The 21,904-nt window shown below is 37.2% G+C and overlaps 1 protein-coding gene across 1 annotated transcript in view; it reads left to right on the top strand.

The window, feature by feature from the left end:
• The first annotated feature begins 1,659 nt into the window (after nt 1–1,659).
• The window catches only part of tnc (tenectin), a 189,880-nt gene continuing 169,635 nt past the window's right edge, over nt 1,660–21,904 (top strand). The window contains exon 1 of the mRNA XM_081770436.1: nt 1,660–1,946. The gene's annotated coding sequence lies outside the window, so the exon portion shown is untranslated. The remainder of the gene's footprint in view (nt 1,947–21,904) is intronic.

Raw genomic sequence — 21,904 nt, 5'->3', positions numbered from 1 at the left:
GCTATACATATTTGGAAGTTTGATTTTAAAAATCACTGCCTCAAAATTTGTAGAAACAATTTTAAAGAATTTCAATTATAAATTCTATAAGCTTGATGCAGTGAAAAAAAAAACATTCAACACATGTTACCTTCTTTCCATCATTGAAGAACCAACATTCAATTTAACTCATAATTGTCCAGTTGCACTCTACAACTGAATGCTCTAGAGAGTCGCGAGGCATGGTTGAATACTCCTTGCCTAGAACAAGAAGGAAATATTTAGGTAATAAAGAATAAAATATTGGGAAGATGAGGAATAAATGTTCTAATGGGATTAGATTGACACGAAATACAATCTATAGAAGGATTAATTGTTTCTGTGACGATTAGCTTTAGTGTTGAAATAAAATAAAATGAAATATTTAAGTTTTACGTTCCACGGTTATGCCAGCTAGGCTAAAGCAGACGGCGATTATAAGAAATGAATGTGATGGTGAAATGAATAAAGTGGGGGAAAACGGGAGAATCCCGAGAAAACCCATGCACACGATGTTTCTCCATCACAAAATCCCCTTGACGCGAGCTGGGATCATACCAGTGATCCCACACACCAGGGATGAACGCTCTACCACTAGCCACCGCGGTCCCAGCTTTAGTGTTGATTAAGCCATCAAGTTAGTTACTTTTGAATTTTCAATATTTAAAGGGTACAAACATGAAAATATACTGTGGAATAAGATTACGATAAATGTTCCGAATATTTGTTTTTTTTTTCCTCCACTGTAATTCTCCAACTGTTACAAAAAATTGAATAAAATTACTGACAAGTTTGTATTTTTTGCCCAAACTTAATCTTGATCGTTCTTCACCAACATAAAAAATCTCAATGTTTGTTGAACAACCCTCTGACCGCAAAAAGAAGAAGAACAATTTTCCTATGCCAGGAGCACTGTCGGAAATCCTCTTTCCCAAGCAAAAATAACGCAACATTTGTAATAGGATTTTAGAAGATCCCCCAGAAGCCACCCCCGCAGTAACAATTTAGGGCTTGATCGTCAATTTCCTTTAACATCACTTTTATCTCTTTTTTTTCATTTCTGTGTTCTTTACTAAAAAGAAGAAAAAATCTGTTGAAGCTACTGTTCCACCCGAGCGATGAAATCACCTTCCAAAGACTTCCTGATTTTCATCAACTTTTAATTGAGTTATTCTCCCAGAAATCATAGCGTGTTCATGTTTTGACAGTTGGCAATTGCTTTATAGTTTGTGTTATTCCCTCTCCCGATACCAACAGCGTTTGCAAATTAGATAACAGAAAAAAAAATCCTTTCAACTTGTCTGTTTCGGAGGCAACCATCTCGGTTGAATGTTTCCTTTGGTACAAATCGCTGCGAATTCCCGAAAATTGCACTATTGACGCTTCATGGAGTCTCTGCAGGGAGTCCTTAACCGTCCGAGAAGGGGGAGGAGTGCCGAGAAAGAAATAATCTAACGTAACGTAACGTTCCTTTACGTGTGTGAAGGGAGGGGAAGGGCCAGGAAGACACGTCATGTTTGCTGTATTACCTCACTTCGGGTTGTTTCGGTGCGACTCGGGCCCTGGCTGCATTCCTTCCGATTTCTTCTCTCCCCCGAGGCGGGAGATACTCACAGGCGGAGGCCACGAGGCCGCTAGCCCAATCACAGCTGAGGTGCGGGGGGGAAACCGCTGAAGGGCCCTACTCGAAGTGCGCCCGAGTATTTAAAGTAGAGGCGCGTATCCTCGGTTGAGTTCACTCTAGTTCGTGGTTGCAAGTTTTTACCTCGCCCCCGCTGAGGTCCGTGTTTTCAGGCACCTCACCTCACTCGAATCTCCCATTCACTTAGATTAAGTGGTGCAGCCGTCGTAGGACCCAAAGGACTGTGTGCTAAGCATCGAACTGAAAGCGGGGAACTGCAACACCCAGTGACCGAAAACGAGAAGCGGTAAGTACCGTGTTCGAACCTCTCCAGCGTCCAAAGAAAGCGAAATTGTCTCTTAGTGTCCCATTATGATAATTCTTGTGTGACAATGTTTCTCCTGTGTTCTGTGAGATGCTTCAGGCTTCCATCTCCTGCGATGAAACCAAAGAATGGACAGTGGATGAAATTTTATGATCTTTTGTTTCAGATGCATTAATAAAAGTGTTTTTATAGATTAACATGAAACCGTGCTTTTTACGCAAGGACTTCGAAACTTGAAAGAAGTGTACCTCATTCGGTCGACAAGAAACGAGGATGCCAACTCTAACCAGGACTGATGCTTGTGCTGTGAAGTGACTTAAACCGAATCGAACCCAGGACACACAGCTATTTGAGTGATTTTATAATAAATAAAGGGACTTCCTGTGCACTTCGGAAGAAAATCACGTTACGCATGAATGTCGTGTTAGTGGATTCCTGTTCCTATAAAATCCCATTGATTATGAGTATTTCTTGACTTCAACCGATAAGATCGTATTTCTAAATTTGTGAAGGTGTTTCGGATAAAATCGTATTGTTTCTCTTCTCTGCGAAAAGGACTTCCAGTGGCTAATCTTAGAAAATTTGATTTGATTTGATTTTGACTTTAGCGTGTCTTTAAGCAGTGAGGCTATGTGGACACGGACCTACACCTTCATGTGGGATCCGAACAACATGAACTTCATTCGGGAATCGAACCTGGGTTTCCCATACCAAAGTCGCGTACACTAACTGCTTAGTACTTGTTAGTAGAGAACATACTGTACTATATTGGCCATAAGCTATAGACCCGTATTTGATACCTATGTGAAAATTCGCTGCAACAATTTCAATTTTTGGTAATTTCAGATTATTCCTTTGCTATTTACAGTTGCTGCACTGTATAAACGTTTTCCCATGTATCTGTGAATCTCTGTTGGCAACGTTGCAGTTTGAAATCACATATATTTTTATTTGTTTCATTCACGACGTCACATTTAATAAAAATAGCAAATATATTCCTTTGGCGCCAGTGGTCTCAGGTTCAGCCCTCGGCAAGGACTCAGAATTTTTTTGTGCTACGGGCGAATGAGCATCCACTTGAGGAAAGACATAGTGAGATTTTATGGGGCTGGGGATGATGGGCTGAGCACATATAATTTAACTACAAGTCATAGGGCAGACCATATTCCGTAAAACCAAGAAGTTTAGAGTTCGTAATTAAAAAATAGTTTTTTTTAAGTTTTGCGTCCCACGATTATGTTCTTTAAGCTAAAGAAGATGGATGATTAACGAAAGTGGATGATTTTAAAATTAAATTTTTGGGCTTTCCTGTCGAGAACTGTAATTATTACCTAAATCATCCAACTCTAGCCCATTTTGAGTTCATACTGCAGCATTAACTATATGCATGAGAGAGTTGAGTTATTAACATGATATCACTCACTGCCCCTGTGATGCAGTTCTCTTGAAGGTTAGATAGTGCGGTGAGGAACGATCTATACTGTGAATGAGGGTTGATTCGAAGTGAGGGTTCTGTGCACCAGATTCAAAGTCGTGGTTGGAAGCAAACGTTCATGTCCTTCATACGTTTGACGTTACATAAACCAAAGCAAAATACGAAAGCTCAAGGAAATCACTAAGAATTTGAACTATTGTTGTACTTTTGCTCGAAACGTTGCTATTGAGTGGAATTTCATAAACCAAAAGAACCTGGGTTCGAATTCTAGACGAGATGATGGAAAGTAAGAATATGACTTATTAAATTGAAAGATTGGACTGCTAAACCCAAATTTGCGTGTTTATAGCCCCGAAGTTTATCCTCATCAACAAGATTATTCATAGATTGACATCGTTTGCAAATATATAGAAACGCAGCTACGAGTACCATATAAAATACAGTCTAGAGTCTTTCCAGTTGCTTTCATGAATAAAAATGCCATTGTGGGAACGAATTATGTTTCGGAGTTCGAATCTCTGTTTAAGACATTCTGAAGGTCAATTTTGTAGCGTTAAATACTACGAAGGCTGTGGCCGTCGAAATGGTGTTTAGTTAGGTGATACATGTGATCAGCTCTTTGGCTGTCATCGTGTTCTCTAAACCAGAATTCCATACTTTATAATTGAAGCAGCCACCCAATTACTTCAAGATGTTGGATGGACAGTGAATAATCTGTGATCTCAGTCGGGAATTGATTCAAGATCGTTTAGTCTAATTAATAAATTACACGGGAATGAATATAAGCTGATTCTATTTTTTAAGCAAATATTTTATAAATATTGACTCAGTTCCTAAGTATACCGTTGTGGTATTGATCTCCATATAGAGAATCAAACAACTTAGGGTTATTCAAATTGATTCCTTGATTTGTATTTTTAAGTCGTTAGTCCGTGGCGAGCTATATAGAAAGGCACCTAAGTTTAAAGTGGGATCGGAACTATGTAGTGCGTTTGATGCTCTTTCACCGGGAATCGAACCCGGGACTTCGTGTACCAAAGACATGGACTCTAGTCATTAGACCAGCATTAGAACTTGAGATTAGTCAAAGAATATACTTTTAAGCTACCAAGCCACGTCGGCCTTTTCTCAAGCTTTACGTTTTGAAAATCCGTGATTAATCAATCTCAAAGAACGAGTGCATAGAAGCAAATGAATGAACATCGTACACTACCATTGTCAAATGTTAGCATTGCCTGAAATCAGTGGCGTCACTTGGACCTTCCAGGGCGAAAAAGGAAAGCAAGGAATGTAGTATACATTTTAATTAATGATATAATAATATACTAATAAGAAAATTAAAAATCTACTCATATTGTCCTCTCTTCCCCCCGAGGTCAAACTTGAAATGGCGCTACTGCCTCAAAGTCATCGGCAAATAAACAAGGGATGAACTTATAAAGTTATTACTTGGACTTCGAATATTACTCTCAGGCTTTCTTAGCATCCATTTAAAACTCGAAGCCTACTTTTCAAAGAAAAGATATCTTTTTGCCAAATGACGATGTATTAATTATTTGTGTCTTCAACATTTAGAAAGTGCATTTGGAGAAGATTAGATGAATAACAAACGAATGCCAACACATAAGGCCACTTGTCGGACGGCTGATGTGATGTAAGAACTCTTAAAGAAAGGGAAACCATCAGATTCACTTTCTGTGGCGCGGCGCATGAGAAAACGCGAACCTGGAATGCAGTTCAGGCTTCCTGAAGCGAAGAACTTTTTACAGAGAAACAACAGAAAGCCCCAGAGGCCGTTTTCCACGCAAATTTTCTTGGCAGTTAACTCCACTTTTTACATATTACGCTCCATCTACTGTGTTGAGATAGTTTTTTTTTTTTTTTTTTTTTTTTTTTTTAATGTTAAAGATAGTTTTGAGAGCTCCATGCTCGAACGGTGCTTTCAGGAATAACAGGTTTTCTTGGGCTTCCATGTAAATTGAAGGTTCAGGGGTCGCTTTGCTGTATGTGTTAGGGAAGAGTAATGAACGAAGGACTAAATAGATGTCGTTGGCAGGAAGTGAACCAACAGTTCATGTCGAGTCCTCCAGAATCCATTAGAGCTGATCACAAAATTACAAGCAATCCTTACTATTGCTTGTTACACAACCAGTTTCGATTCAAGATTGATTATCTGGTCTTTCTATCGGTACATTTAAGTCCAAAGAAGGTATTTGTTTTCTGCACTATTTTCTCTTATTACTTGTTTCTTTGGAACATAGATATGTAATTAACGTTCTAAACATGACAAATTAATCTGAGATACTGGTGTTCTGCAATCTGTAAATGGATTTTATTTTTCTCTCTATGATAACTGTGAACCGTAGGATTGTGAGTTCGATACTAGATTCTTCTTTTTTTTAACCATCTAATGCTTCTTCGCTGTTACTCAGTGATGTGCAGGGTTGGTTTTATGCCAGTGCTTACGATATTTTTTACTTTAACGTTGCACGATTGCGTATCGTGACTAAGGGAGACGGTAATTATGAAAATGAATCAAATGGTGAAATGAAGAAAGTAGGAGAAAAGGGACAACCCGGAGAAAATTCACGCACAAGATGTTTGTTCACCATAAACCCATTTGGTGCGAGATGGGAGCCAACCAGGACCTCACGCACCATACGTTAACGTTCTACCAGTAACCTCTGTGACCCCTGTAAATGGTTCCGAGTTACATTACCGGAAATAACATTTTTCTTATACCGATTCAGTGTCGTGAGGCGATTAGGGAGTTGCTTAAACTTAATAATATCACGCTATATACGGACGGGTGTGCTAACCATACATTATTCAATTAACAAGTAGCCGGGCCGGTGAGTTGGTAAGATTATCCGGGGAACGGCCTATGCTGTGCATCTACCAACTACACCGGATTCAGACACCGGTTGTCGTTAGGAGCCCACGTTATTGTTAGGTCCCGTCCTTCATAACCTTGCTGTTGCAGAAGAAAAAGATCCCAATGCGATAGAAACATTTACCTACCGGGCGTAAACCGTTCCTTTGCAATCAGCAGGTCCCGGTACCGATTTCGATAGCCAGCCCTCCTGATATTTCTCCAAGGATTATCTCAATTCTGTCATGGGGCACGGTGACTCTAATGGGTAGGGTCCCTGGTTCGATACCCGGACAAGTATGGTTGTGGTGGACAACATCCTGTCCGTGGATTTCCTCGGAATTAATCCGTTTCCTTGCACTTTCTCATTCCACCAATTCTTCCATAATAATTCACTTTCCTTAATCATCATCTCCTTTAGCCTAACGGGTATAATAATTAATGTCTCACATTTTAATGTCTCACAATTATTGTGAGACATTAAACCGAAAGATTTCATTTCATTTTCAATTCTGCCATGAAAATGTGAGGATAGAACATTTAAACATAGTCGGAGGCATTTTGTTCACGCTTTTGTATTATTATCATTGCGGTTTTTGTTTATTGTAATTATTTCTGTATAAAGAATTTGTTTAATAATAATAATAATAATAATAATAATAATAATAATAATAATAATAATAATAATAATAATAATAATAATAATAATAATAATAATAATAATAATAATAATAATAATAATAGGGAAGATGAATATGCCATAAAAACAAAACCTGTTGATGTTTCTGTTTCATCAAGCCACTGAACTGTGTTGCTAACAGAGTAATTAAAATTTTCTTCCCATAATTTACAGTTGGTGCCCAAAACTAAGGATGTTCACCTTCCGAAATACGTTTTTCTCGTTTCTTTGTGGTTAGTGGTTTCCCTCTAGGAGCTTATATATGTCGACATTAACTTCTCGGCCCTGAGGCAATCATTATAAAGTAATCTGTATACGTCTTTACGTGGGAAATAAATTTTAGGAACAGATTTTTCTTTAATGAAATTATTTTTGTGAACGAAATAATTACTTTATTATACTTGTTTCGAGACATATCAAGGAATATAATGATAGGGTTGAATAAACAGAATGCTTCACTCTAAGGACTCGAATAGAGTACTAAGAGGAGAACGATATCTCAGTGGTAGTGTGTTTGCCTTTGGTGCATGGGGTCCCTGGTTCGATCCTGGCAAAAAAAAGTTTGTGGTGGACAACACTGTGTCTGTGGGTTTTCTCGGGGTATTCCTGTTTCCTCCCACTTTCTCATTCCACCCATTCTTTCACAGTATTCACCTTCTTTAATCATCCTCACCTTTAGCCTGAAGGACATAATCGTCGGACGTTAAACTGAAGGATTTCATTTCATTTGATGGCCAATAGAGTACTCTGTACACTATTGTTCGGAAATAATTTCTTCTCTCCTTCCTGGTCAAATGGCGTTCTGTGACTCGATATCTGGTGACAGTCCTTGCCAGCCCTTGTGGCTATATAGTAAGCGTACGCATCTTCGGAGTGAAGACCCGGGTTCGATTCCCAGCGGAACCTCATGTCTTTCGGAACTACGTAATGAATCTACGTCTCATTTACACTCGGTGCTCGTAGGATTGCTAAATTCCGATCACTTAATCAATCAATGGAATACTGACTCGGTCTTTACTTGAAGGACTATTTGGTGTCCCATACAAAGTGCTTAAAACATTGTTAAACACAAATCAATCAAAACAAATTTTGAGGCCCTTTATGACAGTTGATTTCTCCAGTTCTCTATTGGTGTTAGCAGGAGGCTATGATAATAATTTTAAAACACATACACACACACAAAATGTATTTTAAACGACAATTTTAACCTCTTTTCTTGAGCCATCATAGTGTAATTGGTAAAGTATGTACCTACCAAACAGCGCTTGTTTTTGATTCACGTGGTCTCAGGTTCAATTCCCGATAATAAAAAAAGAACAATTTTTATCGTTGACCACTCATCAAAAAGCAGTTGAAGAAGAAGTGGGAAGAAGTGGTTTAAATTAAGATACAGCGCAATCCAGTACAGGAAGCCAGGGATAAGAGATATGGAAACTATGCTGACCAATAAATAAATGAACTGCAATTTGGTGTTGTAAAATACTTTCATTAGTAACGAAATTATAGTGAATGATATTAATTATATTTCATTCAGTAAATAGACGAATAAACCCTGTCTCATAAGCAGCTTTCGAAAAGTTTTTTTTTTTTCGGTAGCATTTGTTTATTCCAAAGGTTTCAGCTGAGCTCCTCCGTGACTAAGTGGTTAGCGTACGCGCCTTTCGCGTGGGAGACCCGGGTTCGGTTCCCGGCTAGAGCTCATGAGCTTCGGATTCCACGTTAATCAGTAGGTCCTGTCTCATATAGTCTCGCTGCTGAAAGGGACGTTAAACTCAAAATCAACTCAAATAATGTTTCAGCTCCCCACGAGTCCGAGATAATCAGGTTGTCCAAACAGCACGAAAGGAAGTAAATGTCTCAGAAAATACTGGAGCTATCATTCCGAAAACTGCCCAGTTAAATTGAGAGAAAAGTGTTATAGACTTTTGTCAAAATGACAATAAATCGGTCCCATGCCCAGATACTGTAAATGCTTACCTGGTTAAGAAGCTTAAGAGCTTAGTGGAACATTACTATTCACAGTAATTCTGCCATACAGAATTCATATTTACATTAGTATATTTACTAATATGGTTTATAAACTTCACCTCATAGTTCCAGAAGCTCAGAAACCATAAGGGTGGGATAAACTCCCTATGGCCCTTACCTAGCTGCGGGAATCTTCTGTGTAGGCCATTTTATTCATTATTACGGAACAACACTGCTGTTTGGTGGTAATCAAACCCGGAATGCCAACAAACATATTACATGCTCACGATTGTATTATCACTAATATGTACACATATTTAAAGCAGATATATTTACACAAAAAAAAATCCGTTTAACGATTCTTGTGTTGTGTGTGGAATTGTATATATATGTAGAAGTTTGTGGAGAAGAGGGGGTGTTGTTGGTGTCCGTATGTTGTAGAGTCGGGGGGACTGAGGGGGGGGAGTAATCCTTTGTGCAGAGTGTTTGCTTTTTTGGTTAGCACGTCTTCTCGAATGTGGACAAGATAACAGCACCCATGCATCCAGACGTTCTCTCTCTCTCTCTCTTAACAAATAACAAACCGCTATCCAAACCTTCAGCGGAGCGTTACTTTGCTACAAAGAATTACCAAGATTCACAAAAATAAAATAAAATAAAAACTTCTCTTTTTTTATGCTTTATTATTTGGCTAACGGACTGTAATAATTATTGTTATCAAGTTCAGCCGAATATTTGCTTATTTTTTTAGTTTAAGATTGCTCAATTGCTCCTACTTTTATTTTATTTTATTTTATTTTTTAATTTGTAATCTTAGTGTATTGAGAGCTTCTGAACAACCAAAGATAGAGAGAAAAAAATAACAGATGTATTTTTCATGACTCCTTAAGGTAAAGAACAAAAACAAATATGGATGTCTTTTTGTTGACCGACTACACAAAATTAAGCTTTTTTTTTTTAGTTACCTAATATTCACAGTTAAGTAAGTTGTTTAATTAGAACGTTTTCTTTAAAAAAAATGTACTAAAATTTAATAATTCAAAGGACTTTGGTGCTTTCTTCTTGATAATTAATTTAACTTCACATAAATGTCTTATGAATGGTAATGAACACAAGAATTTCAGGAATGATTTAAAAAAATGCATCAAAAAATTGTGATCTGGACCAATAATTAGTTTTTAAATCAAAATTTTTGAACGGCCCCTAAATCGAGTTTTCGTAATTTTTTTTAACGGAAGCACACCGTACTGAGTTAATGATAGTTTGGGTTTGGCTACACTCTATGTACACTCACGTCCAAAATTATTGTCGCATGTCTATAAATATGTTTTTGTAGGAATATAATTTGAAAACGAATTCGCTCGGTATTTCTTATAATGTTAGTATGTGTATAATTGGCAAAGACATGTATGTGACAAATTTCATAAAAAAGAGCAGCAAATAAGAACAATAAAACGAAAATAAAATTTTCTTGTCCATTTAGCAACATTTTGTTTTACTCATTATAATTTTCGTATTTATAATTCTTTCCCTTTGAAATTTACCACAAATATATATTTCCCGATTATACACATAGTCACAGTATTAAAAGTATCCTGCAAAATCATTATCAAATTATATTCTTACAAGAAGACAGTTATAGATATGCGACAATAATTTTGGACATGAGTGTAGTTCTCTAGATATAAGGCCTACAAGAAAATTTTTGACTGAAATATATTGGATTCTTTAATCCAACAAACCTCTAGTCTCTTTGGCGGGAATCGACCCCGGTACGCAAGGCTCTTACTCTAAACATAACGTGTTTCGAATGCAATTTAATCTGAATCTCTATAAATCGTCTAAGTACGGAAAATCCTTCAGAATTTTATACAGGGTGTTCCGTTCAAACATTCCTTGAATATCTTCACTTGATTATTCTGAAAAAAAAAAAAAACCGTTCATCCATTCAACTGATCTCGACCTCAAAAATAGCGGAGCGTTTTCTTTGAAAATCAAAGTCATAAACCTCGTATTGTATGTAGCATAAAATGTGTTTGTATTTTAATGATTTGCAGCACTGTCAAATTTGGAATTGACTCAATCTCAAGGTCGTGACATGGTCCTGCAATCCACCTCTCTTGGCGGAGAGATGGTGCTGAGGAACGACCTATGCTGAGGCAGATGATATTGCATGATGGTCTGTGCAGACGCCAACTACATAATGTCGAAATTGCGTAAGGAGGCAAAACACACACGAAAAAAATCTCAAATAATTTTTTATAATGTCTTCTCTAATATTTGAACAAATAATATATTCCCCTAATTATTTAGTAATTGTACTGCTTGGCATGAAATTTAGAAGAGCCACTAGTCAGAAATCCAGTTTTGAAATTAGGTAAAATGTGGCCAACTTGGTAGTTTTTTTTTTTTTTTTTTTTTTTTTTGTTTTTCTGGATTGAAGTCCACTACGTCTTTCATTCAGGTATATCCTCAAATTGTCTTAACGACACTGGGCAAACCCCGCATTCTTAAGACCATCTGGTATTATCTAGTTTCACTTCGGAGATCTCAGCGTGGCTGAGGTGTTGACTAATTTAATAGAGTGAAGTCAGTGAATTGTTGTTCGAATTTTTTGAAAGATGTTCTTTTAGTTGATGTAGAAATTCTATAAACTTCGCAGCGTCATTAAAAGTCATTGCTTTATGAAGCTCTCAGTTTTTATTTATTTATTTATTTATTTTGCACAGTTATAGCATTTATGCTGAAGACGTGATATTTTAATTTGCAGTTTTTGATGAATAATTTGATTTGTAAAAAGAAAGAAAATTGAAAAAGTGTATTAAGTGACATCAGTCTTCGGAAAATACGCTTTAAGGAACTCTGCACCTAACTCTTACAAATTGCATCTAAAAACTGTTGCATCATGATCTCGAGCAATAATGCTGTTCGCAATTCCCTCTGTTGACGGGTATCACAAGAAGGTTCTACTACACCTTTAGATACTGCCAAAATAAATAAATAAATAAATACAATTCGGGGAGAGGAACGTAAATTAAGTCTTAAAAGTCTCTGGATTTTACTATTCATGTTTATAAAATGTCTTCAACTCATCAGATGATGTGGGTCACATTGATAATTTTAATAACCCTGAAAGGCCATTAAACTAAGCTGTAATATTTACAACAGCTTTTAGCAGTTCTCGTATTAACTACTTTTTTTTTTTTTTTTTGAAGAGGTCGGAGTCGTGGTTCGCGGGTCATACGTTGAAGACCACTTGTTGTACGAGGTATTCTCACTTCCTTTCTACTGTATTTCCTTAAACAATCTCATATTTGTGGGTAAAGTGTTAAGAAGCCTTATCACTGCAAAATTAAAATACCGCTAATTTTACAGAAATTATGTGATATCTTCAAATAGATAAAAGACAAGATCGCCCTAGACAATATTATTTTCCATGAGGTACCGTTATCACGAGTCATCTAGTAGTTTTCCGTTTGCAGTCACTTAGAAACGCGAAAATAAATTCCGATTTTCTAAATGGCTGGAAATCGAAAGCAGATAAGTGAGTCGTGATAACAGTATCTCATGTAAAATAATATTGTCTAGGGAGATCTTGTTTCATTTTTCGATTATCTTTGATCTATTTGAAGATGTCACAGAATTACTGTAAAATTAGCGGTATTTTAATTTCGCTGTGATGAGGCCTCTTAATATTTAAATTTTAAGGAAAATTATTTATACAATTTATAAGCAAACTATTATTTACACTAAAATACGGTTTATAAGCAAGATGCAGTTGAGAAACGTCTTCTATTTATTTTGAGAAAAAGAACATGAAATGAGTTAAGCAGATAAAATTGGAAAGAAGTCCAAATTAACTGCTAATTATCTTGTTTAAGTCACAAACCTCGAAATGACTCCAGAACAGAAGCGGTTGAAGAAAACATGTCTTGTTGTTTGGTAAATTCTCTGAGAGCATAAAATTCGAAGGAAAACTTTATGATAATTACAAAAAGCTCTTATCAGTGACATGCATTAAAACGCACTCGCTAAACATTTCTTCATCTTTTTATTAATTAAGCAAACATTTAACAAAGTTCAGCTGAGATTTAATCCGGAAGAGAATTTCTTTTTTTAAAAGTTTGTTGGCTGTTTATAGTTAAAAAGCAGCTGACTCATATTTACTTATATAAAATGCCCTGAGTTTGCTTAATTAATGCTTCAACAGTTTTTTTTGAGAAAGAGGATAAGTCGTTAATTCCTAGTAAAAAGGGATGCATTTTAGTTTGACTGTTTGTGTTGCCGCGAGGACTTCCTTGCTTTTGCCGGTGCAGCAGTTGGTGTTGAAATTCAGAGGACGTTTAATGCATTCAACACGACCTCCTTGTCTCCTCCAGAAAAACAATGAATGTAAAAAAAAAAAAAAAGAGTTCGTAAAACCAGTGGCAACACATTCCACACAGGTTGATTGAGGAGACGTTTCGTTCATTGAGACAGAGCGAGTGATGGGTCAGACAGAAACAAATGAAACAAAATGAAACAAGTGGAGGTTATTTTGTTCTATTAGTAACGGAAATTGGCATGTGCCTTGCAACTACCTGCATTTTAAATAACAATGCACTTGTATGAATAGACATCCATATGTGAACTTTATTCTTATATGTTCCGTTAGGCTCTCTATCAACTTAAGTATGTAGACACGAATACTTCTATTGTAACTTCACCTTTTGTACATGCATATATATACATATAAACACTGGTAAATACGTGTGTTAAATGTGTGTTCATTATTGAATGAAGTAGCTCCCAGCAATGCGTTGGAACTTTGTCAGTTGGGGGCAAGCTTCCTGACCTAGTGTAAGCAAAGATTCACAGGGCAGGGCGGAATCTTACAGAGCACCGCGCCCATTTTTTTATATTTTCTTTTCCCCCCTTTTTTTTTCACTGTCTGTGTAACTGCAGACAGTCAGTTCGCCATGACGACCGCGAGAAAAGGCTGACAGAAAAAAAAGTTCATTACTTTACTTACCATATCTATGGATCTAAGCAGTAATTGTGGGCACACTCTAAGAATACAATTGTGTAGTTTACGCTTCCCCCTCCTTACTTTTCAACATACCACGAAAAGCAAAGAATATATCATTGACTCATTCAATTGAAGACTCCCTGCGGAGGACTCTCTGACTGGATCGCCCACTCAATCTCTATGTAAGTTAGCCGAACTTACACAATAGTCATACCTTTTTTTCTTTTTTGTCTGTCTGTCTTCTTTTTTCGACTTACAAACAATTGTATGTAATACTGATGCCATATTGTCCACTTCTATTTATTTTGCATAAATCGAAAGCGGTGTTTCTTTTAACCAATTCGTTGCTATCCAACTAATATTTCTGTTTTAAAATTTATATTCTTGTATTTTTCAATTCTTGTGGACTTCACAGCCTCCGATGAATTATTTCAATTTTTACTGTTATATCTCCCTTGTGATTGGTTGTTTGGAGTTTTCAGGGCCAAAGCTATATGTGAGGAAACCTACAGTTTAACGTGGAGGCCAAAGAACTGAGTTTCCTTCGTGAAGAGAAATCAGGAATCCTAAATGGAAACTCAGGACTCTATACAGTCCATCTCCGTTATAAAAGTATGTTTTGGGATATGGGAAGGGAAGCGATACCTAGAGAAAGAATACGAAACAAACAAACAAAAAAAAAATGTATCGTTTTAGATCAGCTTTTTAAGTAGGCTATATTTTCATGAAATGAAATGAAATCTTTCAGTTTAACGTTACACGGTTACGATCTTTAGGCTAAGGGAGACAGATAATTGAGACAAGTGAATGATGGTAGAAGAAATGAACTGAAATCTTTGAGTTTTACGTCCCACGGTTATGCCGGCTAGGCTAAAAGAGACGGTGATGATGAGCAATGAATGAAATGGTGGAATGAAGAAAGTGGGAGGAAACGGGAGAATCCCGAGGAAACTCACGCACACGGTGTTTGTCCGCCACAAAGTTCACTTGGCGGGAGCAGGGTTTGAACCCAAAACCCCATGCACCAGAGGTGAACGCTCTACCACTGAGCCACCGCGGCCCCATGATGGTAGAAGAATTGGTAAAATGAGCATGTGGGAGGAAACGGGAGTACCCCGATAAACCCACGGATACGATGTTGTCCACCACAAACTTTCTTGACAGGGCATCGAACCAGGGACCTCAAGCACTAGAGGAAAGCGTTCTATGACTAAGACACAGTGCCCCCCTATATTTTTTTATTTTCAAAGTAAGTTTCATTGAGTCAAGAGTTGAAAACATATGCAATGTTACAGTAAGTAGTGTTAATGCCCCAGTTGTACTGGAATGCTGCTTCTCGTGAACAGAAAGGCTAAGCTAAGCTAAGCGGAGTAGGGTATGGCCAAACGAAATATGGGTAACCTTTCGTATTCATCACACGGGGTTAGCATTACGGCGTCCACCCAGCTTCATGAGTACAATTGGAGATGTACTTAAATGAAATAAATAGCTAACTCCGGTTTAGGAAGCCAGCATTAACAGTGGGGTAAACCAAAGTGTTGACCACAAATCAACCCCAAAGGCACGAGTACCACAGACCGGCTGGTAAACCCTGGACTTCTAAGGGCTGTTGCACAAGGAGTTATAGTAAGAAACATATGACGTGTATCGTTTCAACTCTATAACACACCCTTTCTCAGACAATTTTTCTATCCTTTGTTGCTGTCTGTAGAAATGTACGTTATGAAGCTGAAACGTTGTACGTTGCATATTTTCGCCCATTATTCGCTTTTTTCTTTTTACAAATGATGTATATACCGTAGGTGATCAATGACACTTATCTAATCTTGATTAAACTTGTTACTGTGCTAGACCCTGAAGAGTTTAGTTTGCACATGAAATATTATGGTTAATAGACCTTTGTTTCCTGAGATGGACCATCAACATTGTGATATGGAGTACTTAGTCATATTTTAGCAAAAATTCCCTAATTGTTATTTATATCAAGAATACGTGGACAAATATGTTTTTAGACGTTATTTTAATTTGATATAAACAATATTCCTTGTGGTACTCACCACAGTATTATAATGGCAATAGAGTGACAGAAAGTTTGCCAGCTGTTCGTTGTAAATTTACAGAACAGTTTCAAGTGGGGACTATGAATAGAAAAAATGTTTGCCATTTGATTGTAACATCATAGAGTCACAAAATCATACAAAATCGTTGATCATTTGACACCATAACATTTATTTTCCTAACTTATTTTCAGATATAACCTGCGAAATCAGAAAGCAATACAATAATTACGTATCACAAATTATGAGAAACAAAATGAAAGAAATTTGACTGCATTCGTACGATGGAATCGAGGTTAGCATAAGCGCTTTCGATCCCGATGGATGCTTATATGATCTTGATTCCACTTTAAGCTGTAGGTCCACATCTTATTTAGCCTCAGTTCTGAAAAGGCGGTTAAACTTCAAATTAAGAATAACATGAGAAATATTCGGGTAAGATAGCCGGTCACCATATTTGAACCCTCGACTTTCAATTGCAAACAAAAATTAGGAACGTTCGTTAAACATTAAATTATATTCTCCGTACTAACTATCAAGTTTTGAATATTATATTGTAATTGCGAAAGTCTGAAGTCTTCCAGAATAAATTATTTCCCTAATGTCTTCCCTATAATCATTGAAGGCGACCCCTATTTATAATGTGCTGTTGTTGAAGGTATAGAAGCGACGTCCTTCACGGCCCAAATGCTGTTCAGAGCAGAAGGAATGGTTTCTGAACTTGTGGTTTCATTCTAATTGCTTGCGCGCAGAGGAGGCGTAACCTTGTAACTATTTTGTTTCCCTTCCTTTTTTCTCATTGCCTTGTTTGTTTGTTTGTCAGTTGGCTTCACGCGGCGGTCACAAGTAAACACTTATGTAACGCGATCACTTTCTTCACACTAAACGATCTGGTTTCAACCTGCATCGACTCCACTTTCTCTTTCTCTCTCTCTCTCTTTCTATTTCATTTAATCAAAGAATAAACGAGAGTGTAAAAACAACTGAACGTTGCTGGATCGGCACCACGAAGTCTAGATGGTAAAATCTTGAATCTGTATCATTACATTATGAATTTGTATATGAAGTAATAGCTGCTGAGAATTTAATTCCATGATATCAAATCCTGAAGAATTTAAGCCGAACAATAGGGGTCAGAAAGGTCACTTCAGGTTTTACTTGGATGGGAGGGAGAGGATATTTTCCATCAATATAAGTAGTGTTTTACGTTTTTCTTTTTTCTTTTTTTAATCCTCTCACCACTTTATTCTGATTTGATGTAAATCTCAGTATTTTAAGCCTACAAAAATCGTCCAGAAGGTTATCTGCTCTCTTCAAATGTTCCAGTTTTACGTATCATGCTTATGCCGTGTAGGCCAAAAGGGACGATGATGATGAGATTTGAATGAAATGGTGTAATAAAGAAAGTGGGAGGAAACGGGAGAACCCCGAGAAAACCCTGCACACGGTATTTGTCCACCACAAAGCTTACTGGTGCCCGAGGTGGGATCAAACCAAGAACCTCATACACCAGAGGTGAACGCTCTATCACTGAGCTACCGCGGCCCTCGCTCTCTTCAAACGACCCTTCTTGACCAGCTATTGCAGTAACCACATATCACTGAATTAAAGCTCCGTCTGGCAGGTCATAGCCCCTTCTAGACAGTAACACCAGTAAACCTTTAGTTCGTAGGCCTATACGTTCCTGTTCTACCAGCAACATCTTTCTGCAGAGATTCCAAACGCCATGTACTTGTATTCTGTTGCGGCTATTAACCGAGAGGAGTGAAATGTTCCACAAGCATCACGTTTCTCTGTTGGTGACCGACCGAGGGATTTCAAAATCACTGGCGATGGACGTGCTTTCAGGACTTCTTGCAATTTTTTTTTTTAATTTACGTTTGTTCTCGTGCACTTCACTTTGCTTTTTCTTTCTTATGGAAAGTTTTTATTTTAGTTTGGGAAGATGGCCATGAATCCCTGCCGTTAGCACATAGATGGCATTTAAGTCGGAGATCAACGTTTCTAGTTCGCTTGACCGGACTTCCCTATCTCTTAATTCAATGAAGGAAATAATGTAACTACAGGAATCGAACTCGGGACTACCCTCTGAATAGGCGTGCACTTTAACCATTAGGCTACATTATTACAAATTCTCTGCTTCTGAGAAGTTTTAGATTAAATTTTATCACCAATATATCCCTGTAGCTAAATGGTCTGCAAGCCTGACTTTAAAAGAACGGTCTCCAGTTCGATCTTAATGATGAAACAGAATGATTTCAATTAAAGAAGCGCCGTGAAAGGGATAACAATGGTTCAGGGATAGAGCCTTTACTTCTGATATGAGGGACTCCGGCTGTTACTTTGTGATTAATAACACTGAACGTGGGTTTTCTCGGGTTTCTCTAATTTCCCATTCTTTTATTCCAGCAATCCTTTCTTAATCATCCATTTCCTTTCGCATTAAGAGTCTTCATTCCGGCGAAATTAAAATACCGCTAATTTTACGGTAATTAAGTGATATCTTCAAATAGATAAAAGATAATCGAAATGTGGAACAAGAGCGCCCTAGACAATATTATTTTACATAAGAAACCGTTATCACGACTCACTTATCTGCTTTCGATTTCGAGCCATTTTGAAAAATCGGCATTTATTTTCGCGTTTCTAAACAGCTGAAAACGGAAAGCCACTAGGTGACTTGTGATAACGGTACCTCACGCAAAATAATATTGTCTAGGGCGCTTTTGTTCTATATTTCAATTATCTTTTATCTATTTGAAGATATCACATAATTACTGTAAAATTAGCGGTATTTTAATTTCACATCGTGAAGAAAAGTTGAAGGTATTTGAGTTAAACCGTGGAGGAACAGTTTCGGAGAAACAAATCAGAGAATTAGATAGAAGAACTTTCTGGCCGAACACATCCCTTCATACGCTGTAGGTCCTCCCAATCGAGTTACACTAAAATAGCACAATATATACATGGAAAATTCCATGGACTTCCCACAAGTTCCATCATAACCCAGGATATTGAGTCTCGCAGTAGAAGCATTAAGGATAAATCTGTAATTGTGGAATATACCTGTCATAGGAGAACATTTGGACGTCCAGAATTTGTTCTGTGATTATCTATACACTTGCTCATGAGACAAAGTGAGACAAAATTTTCGGGACAAGATTCGATATGAGAGAGATATTTTCCAATAGAAATAGGATTAGAAATTAGGAATTAGATTTCTGGGCTTTCGGCATCTATAGCTATCTTAGTCTGTCACGTGAGAGGGATGATGTCCTTCGGTGATCACACTACTCAGGGAACTGGAGAGAAAGAAAGGAAGGAAGCGACCCGGGAGCATTATGTTAGATACTATTCCGGCATTTGCCTAGTACAGATTAGGGATGGCCACATTTTCCGGAAAAACGGAAAACGGAAGATATTTTTTCCAGAAACCGGAAAATTGAAAACGGAAAATTTTCCGGAAAACGGAAAATGTGATTTCCGGAAATGGCCATCACTAGTACAGATTAGGAAAAACCCAGGAAAACCTCGCTCAGTATGGTTGGCCTGAAAAAGCTTTTACAGTTTTTCGAGCGAATATCCCCACCGGTCCAATAGAAATACATACAATCTCCGGGAGAAGATATCACTTTTACGACGCATATTTAACTTTTGTGTCGTAGCTGACCTTAATTATCTGGCAAAGAGTCCAGAAATGTTCCACAGGAAGTTTCTTTCAGAGACATAAAAGCACATTTCACTTCTACAGGATATTTACTGGCAAAAATACAACGTGCCAATACCCGGATAAAATAGAACGTCCCAATACCCGGATAAAATAAAACGTCCCAATACCAGGATAAAATAGAACGTCCCAATACCAGGATAAAATAGAACGTCCAATACCCGGATAAAATAGAACGTCCCAATACCCGGATAAAATAGAACGTCCCAATACCCGGATAAAATAGAACGTCCCAATACCCGGATAAAATAGAACGTCCCAATACCCGGAACTCACGCTCCCTATGCTGAGTGGATAGTTGTGACTGCAAAAATATAAGGAATCCAGAACAAACCAGTTGAGAATGCTTCACGAGTCCCCCCCCCCCCCCTATTGCCAGAAAAAAAAAACTTAAAAAGAATTAATTTTTCTTATTAACTTCTACAGGTTTTATACCAATAATTCTATGTACTTCATTATTATACTCATTAATAATTCTTGTAATATATCTATCCATTTATAATTTCTTTGAATATTGATTTTTTCCACGTGTTTTGTTTAAGAGTTCTGTTAAATGTTCTACGATATGTTGTTTTATGAAGACACATGCTCAAAATGGAGGGCTCAAAATTGAAAAATTCGCAAAATATCTTCCCTCTATGACTTACGGTTCCCAGGATTTGGCTCCTTAAATCTCCCGATATTGGAACTTTTTTTGGCCAATATCTCGGAAATGGTAAGAGTGACGCGAAAAATAGTTTTTGATCCTCTATCGAATGAAGGCCTCAAAATTGAAAAATTCGCAAATAACACACACACACACACATAGAGAGAGAGAATTCAATAACGAAATTTTTAAGTTCGTTGAAAATAAGAGACCGACCACTTCGATTTATCCTCGAATGTACAGAAAAGAATGTGACCAACAAATACAATTTTAAAGCATTAAAAAAAAAAAATCAAATTACAGTACCCATGGATGTAATTATTTCTCATACAAGAATATGAGAAATTCTTGTTCTCTGAATTGAGGGCAGTGCAGACTGAATCCAGTGAGGTCACGAGTATCGAAATGGCGACTCTTGATGAAGTTATTGACCTCAGTATTACCAGGTCAACTCATCTTTTCATATCGAAATATTTAATCGCTGATTTATGAAGACATTAGCTAAGAATGAGAGAGCGATTACCTCTCTCTTTCTCTATTGGCGTTTGTTTCTGCTTTTGAGGTTAAATTCATTAGGTCGGTATTCTTAAATAGAGTTTTCAAACTTTTTCTTTACATAAATTTATCCAACATGGGAGATAAGCTTTCCTAAATGGCGTACGTAGTCGATATTATAAACCAAAGACTGGGGTCATCTGCAACAGATCACTGGTTCCCCTCCTCCTTCTTCCCTCCCCCTCTAAATTGGTCAACAATGCGTTCTTCACCTTGGCAGCGAGCACAGAACAATAGGCCAGTGCGGTCGTGACATGTATTACCTGCATCCGACGTCCAAGTCACCAATTATATGGATCACTATGAACAATCTATCCCTTGCCTTCTGGCAGACTTTTTTTCTCTGTTTTGTCTGAAAAAATATAAAAAATGAGGCAAATAGTGCAATGTATTTGGCGGTCATAAATATTGGTTGTCAAAGGGGGTCCAGAAAAAGGCTTAAAATGCGACCTGCATCATACGTCACAATTGACAACATTCTATTGTCCCTTTAAAACATACAAAAGAATCACCTGAATAGGTATCACTCCTTTTTAAAAGTATTTTCGACAGAAATCTTTCCTTAAAAAAATAAAAGAAAAGGATTTCTGGAAGTAGCCAAAATAAAGTCATTAAATCCTTCAACAACGGTAATAAATATCTCTGGGAAATTCACGCAATATATGTTACCTGCTGCATTGTAATACGAGGAAGGTATACCTGTGTCCGATTTTTTTAAACTTCAATTTTGCATTCAGGGGAACAATTGTTAGCCTTTTCGCTTCTTACGTTTACAAGGTTTCCTTTCCCTTTTCTTTACATCTTTTAAGCGAATTCCTTCTTTTTTTTTTCTTACCTGTAATTTACCTGCGAATTCTTTTTTTCTTTCGGCAACCTTCTAGTCAGAAGTAAATAGATATGGGAAGAAAAAGGTATTTTTTCCCTTTTTTTGGCTCCATTTTCATGTAACATGTAAGGTTTCTTCGTTTTAGGAAAGATAAATTGCATGTAGTA

The sequence above is a fragment of the Thermobia domestica genome, chromosome 9, assembly GCF_964235325.1.
Source record: "Thermobia domestica chromosome 9, izTheDome1.hap1.1, whole genome shotgun sequence".
NCBI lineage: Eukaryota > Metazoa > Arthropoda > Insecta > Zygentoma > Lepismatidae > Thermobia > Thermobia domestica.
This window is presented reverse-complemented; position numbering and strand designations above follow the sequence as displayed.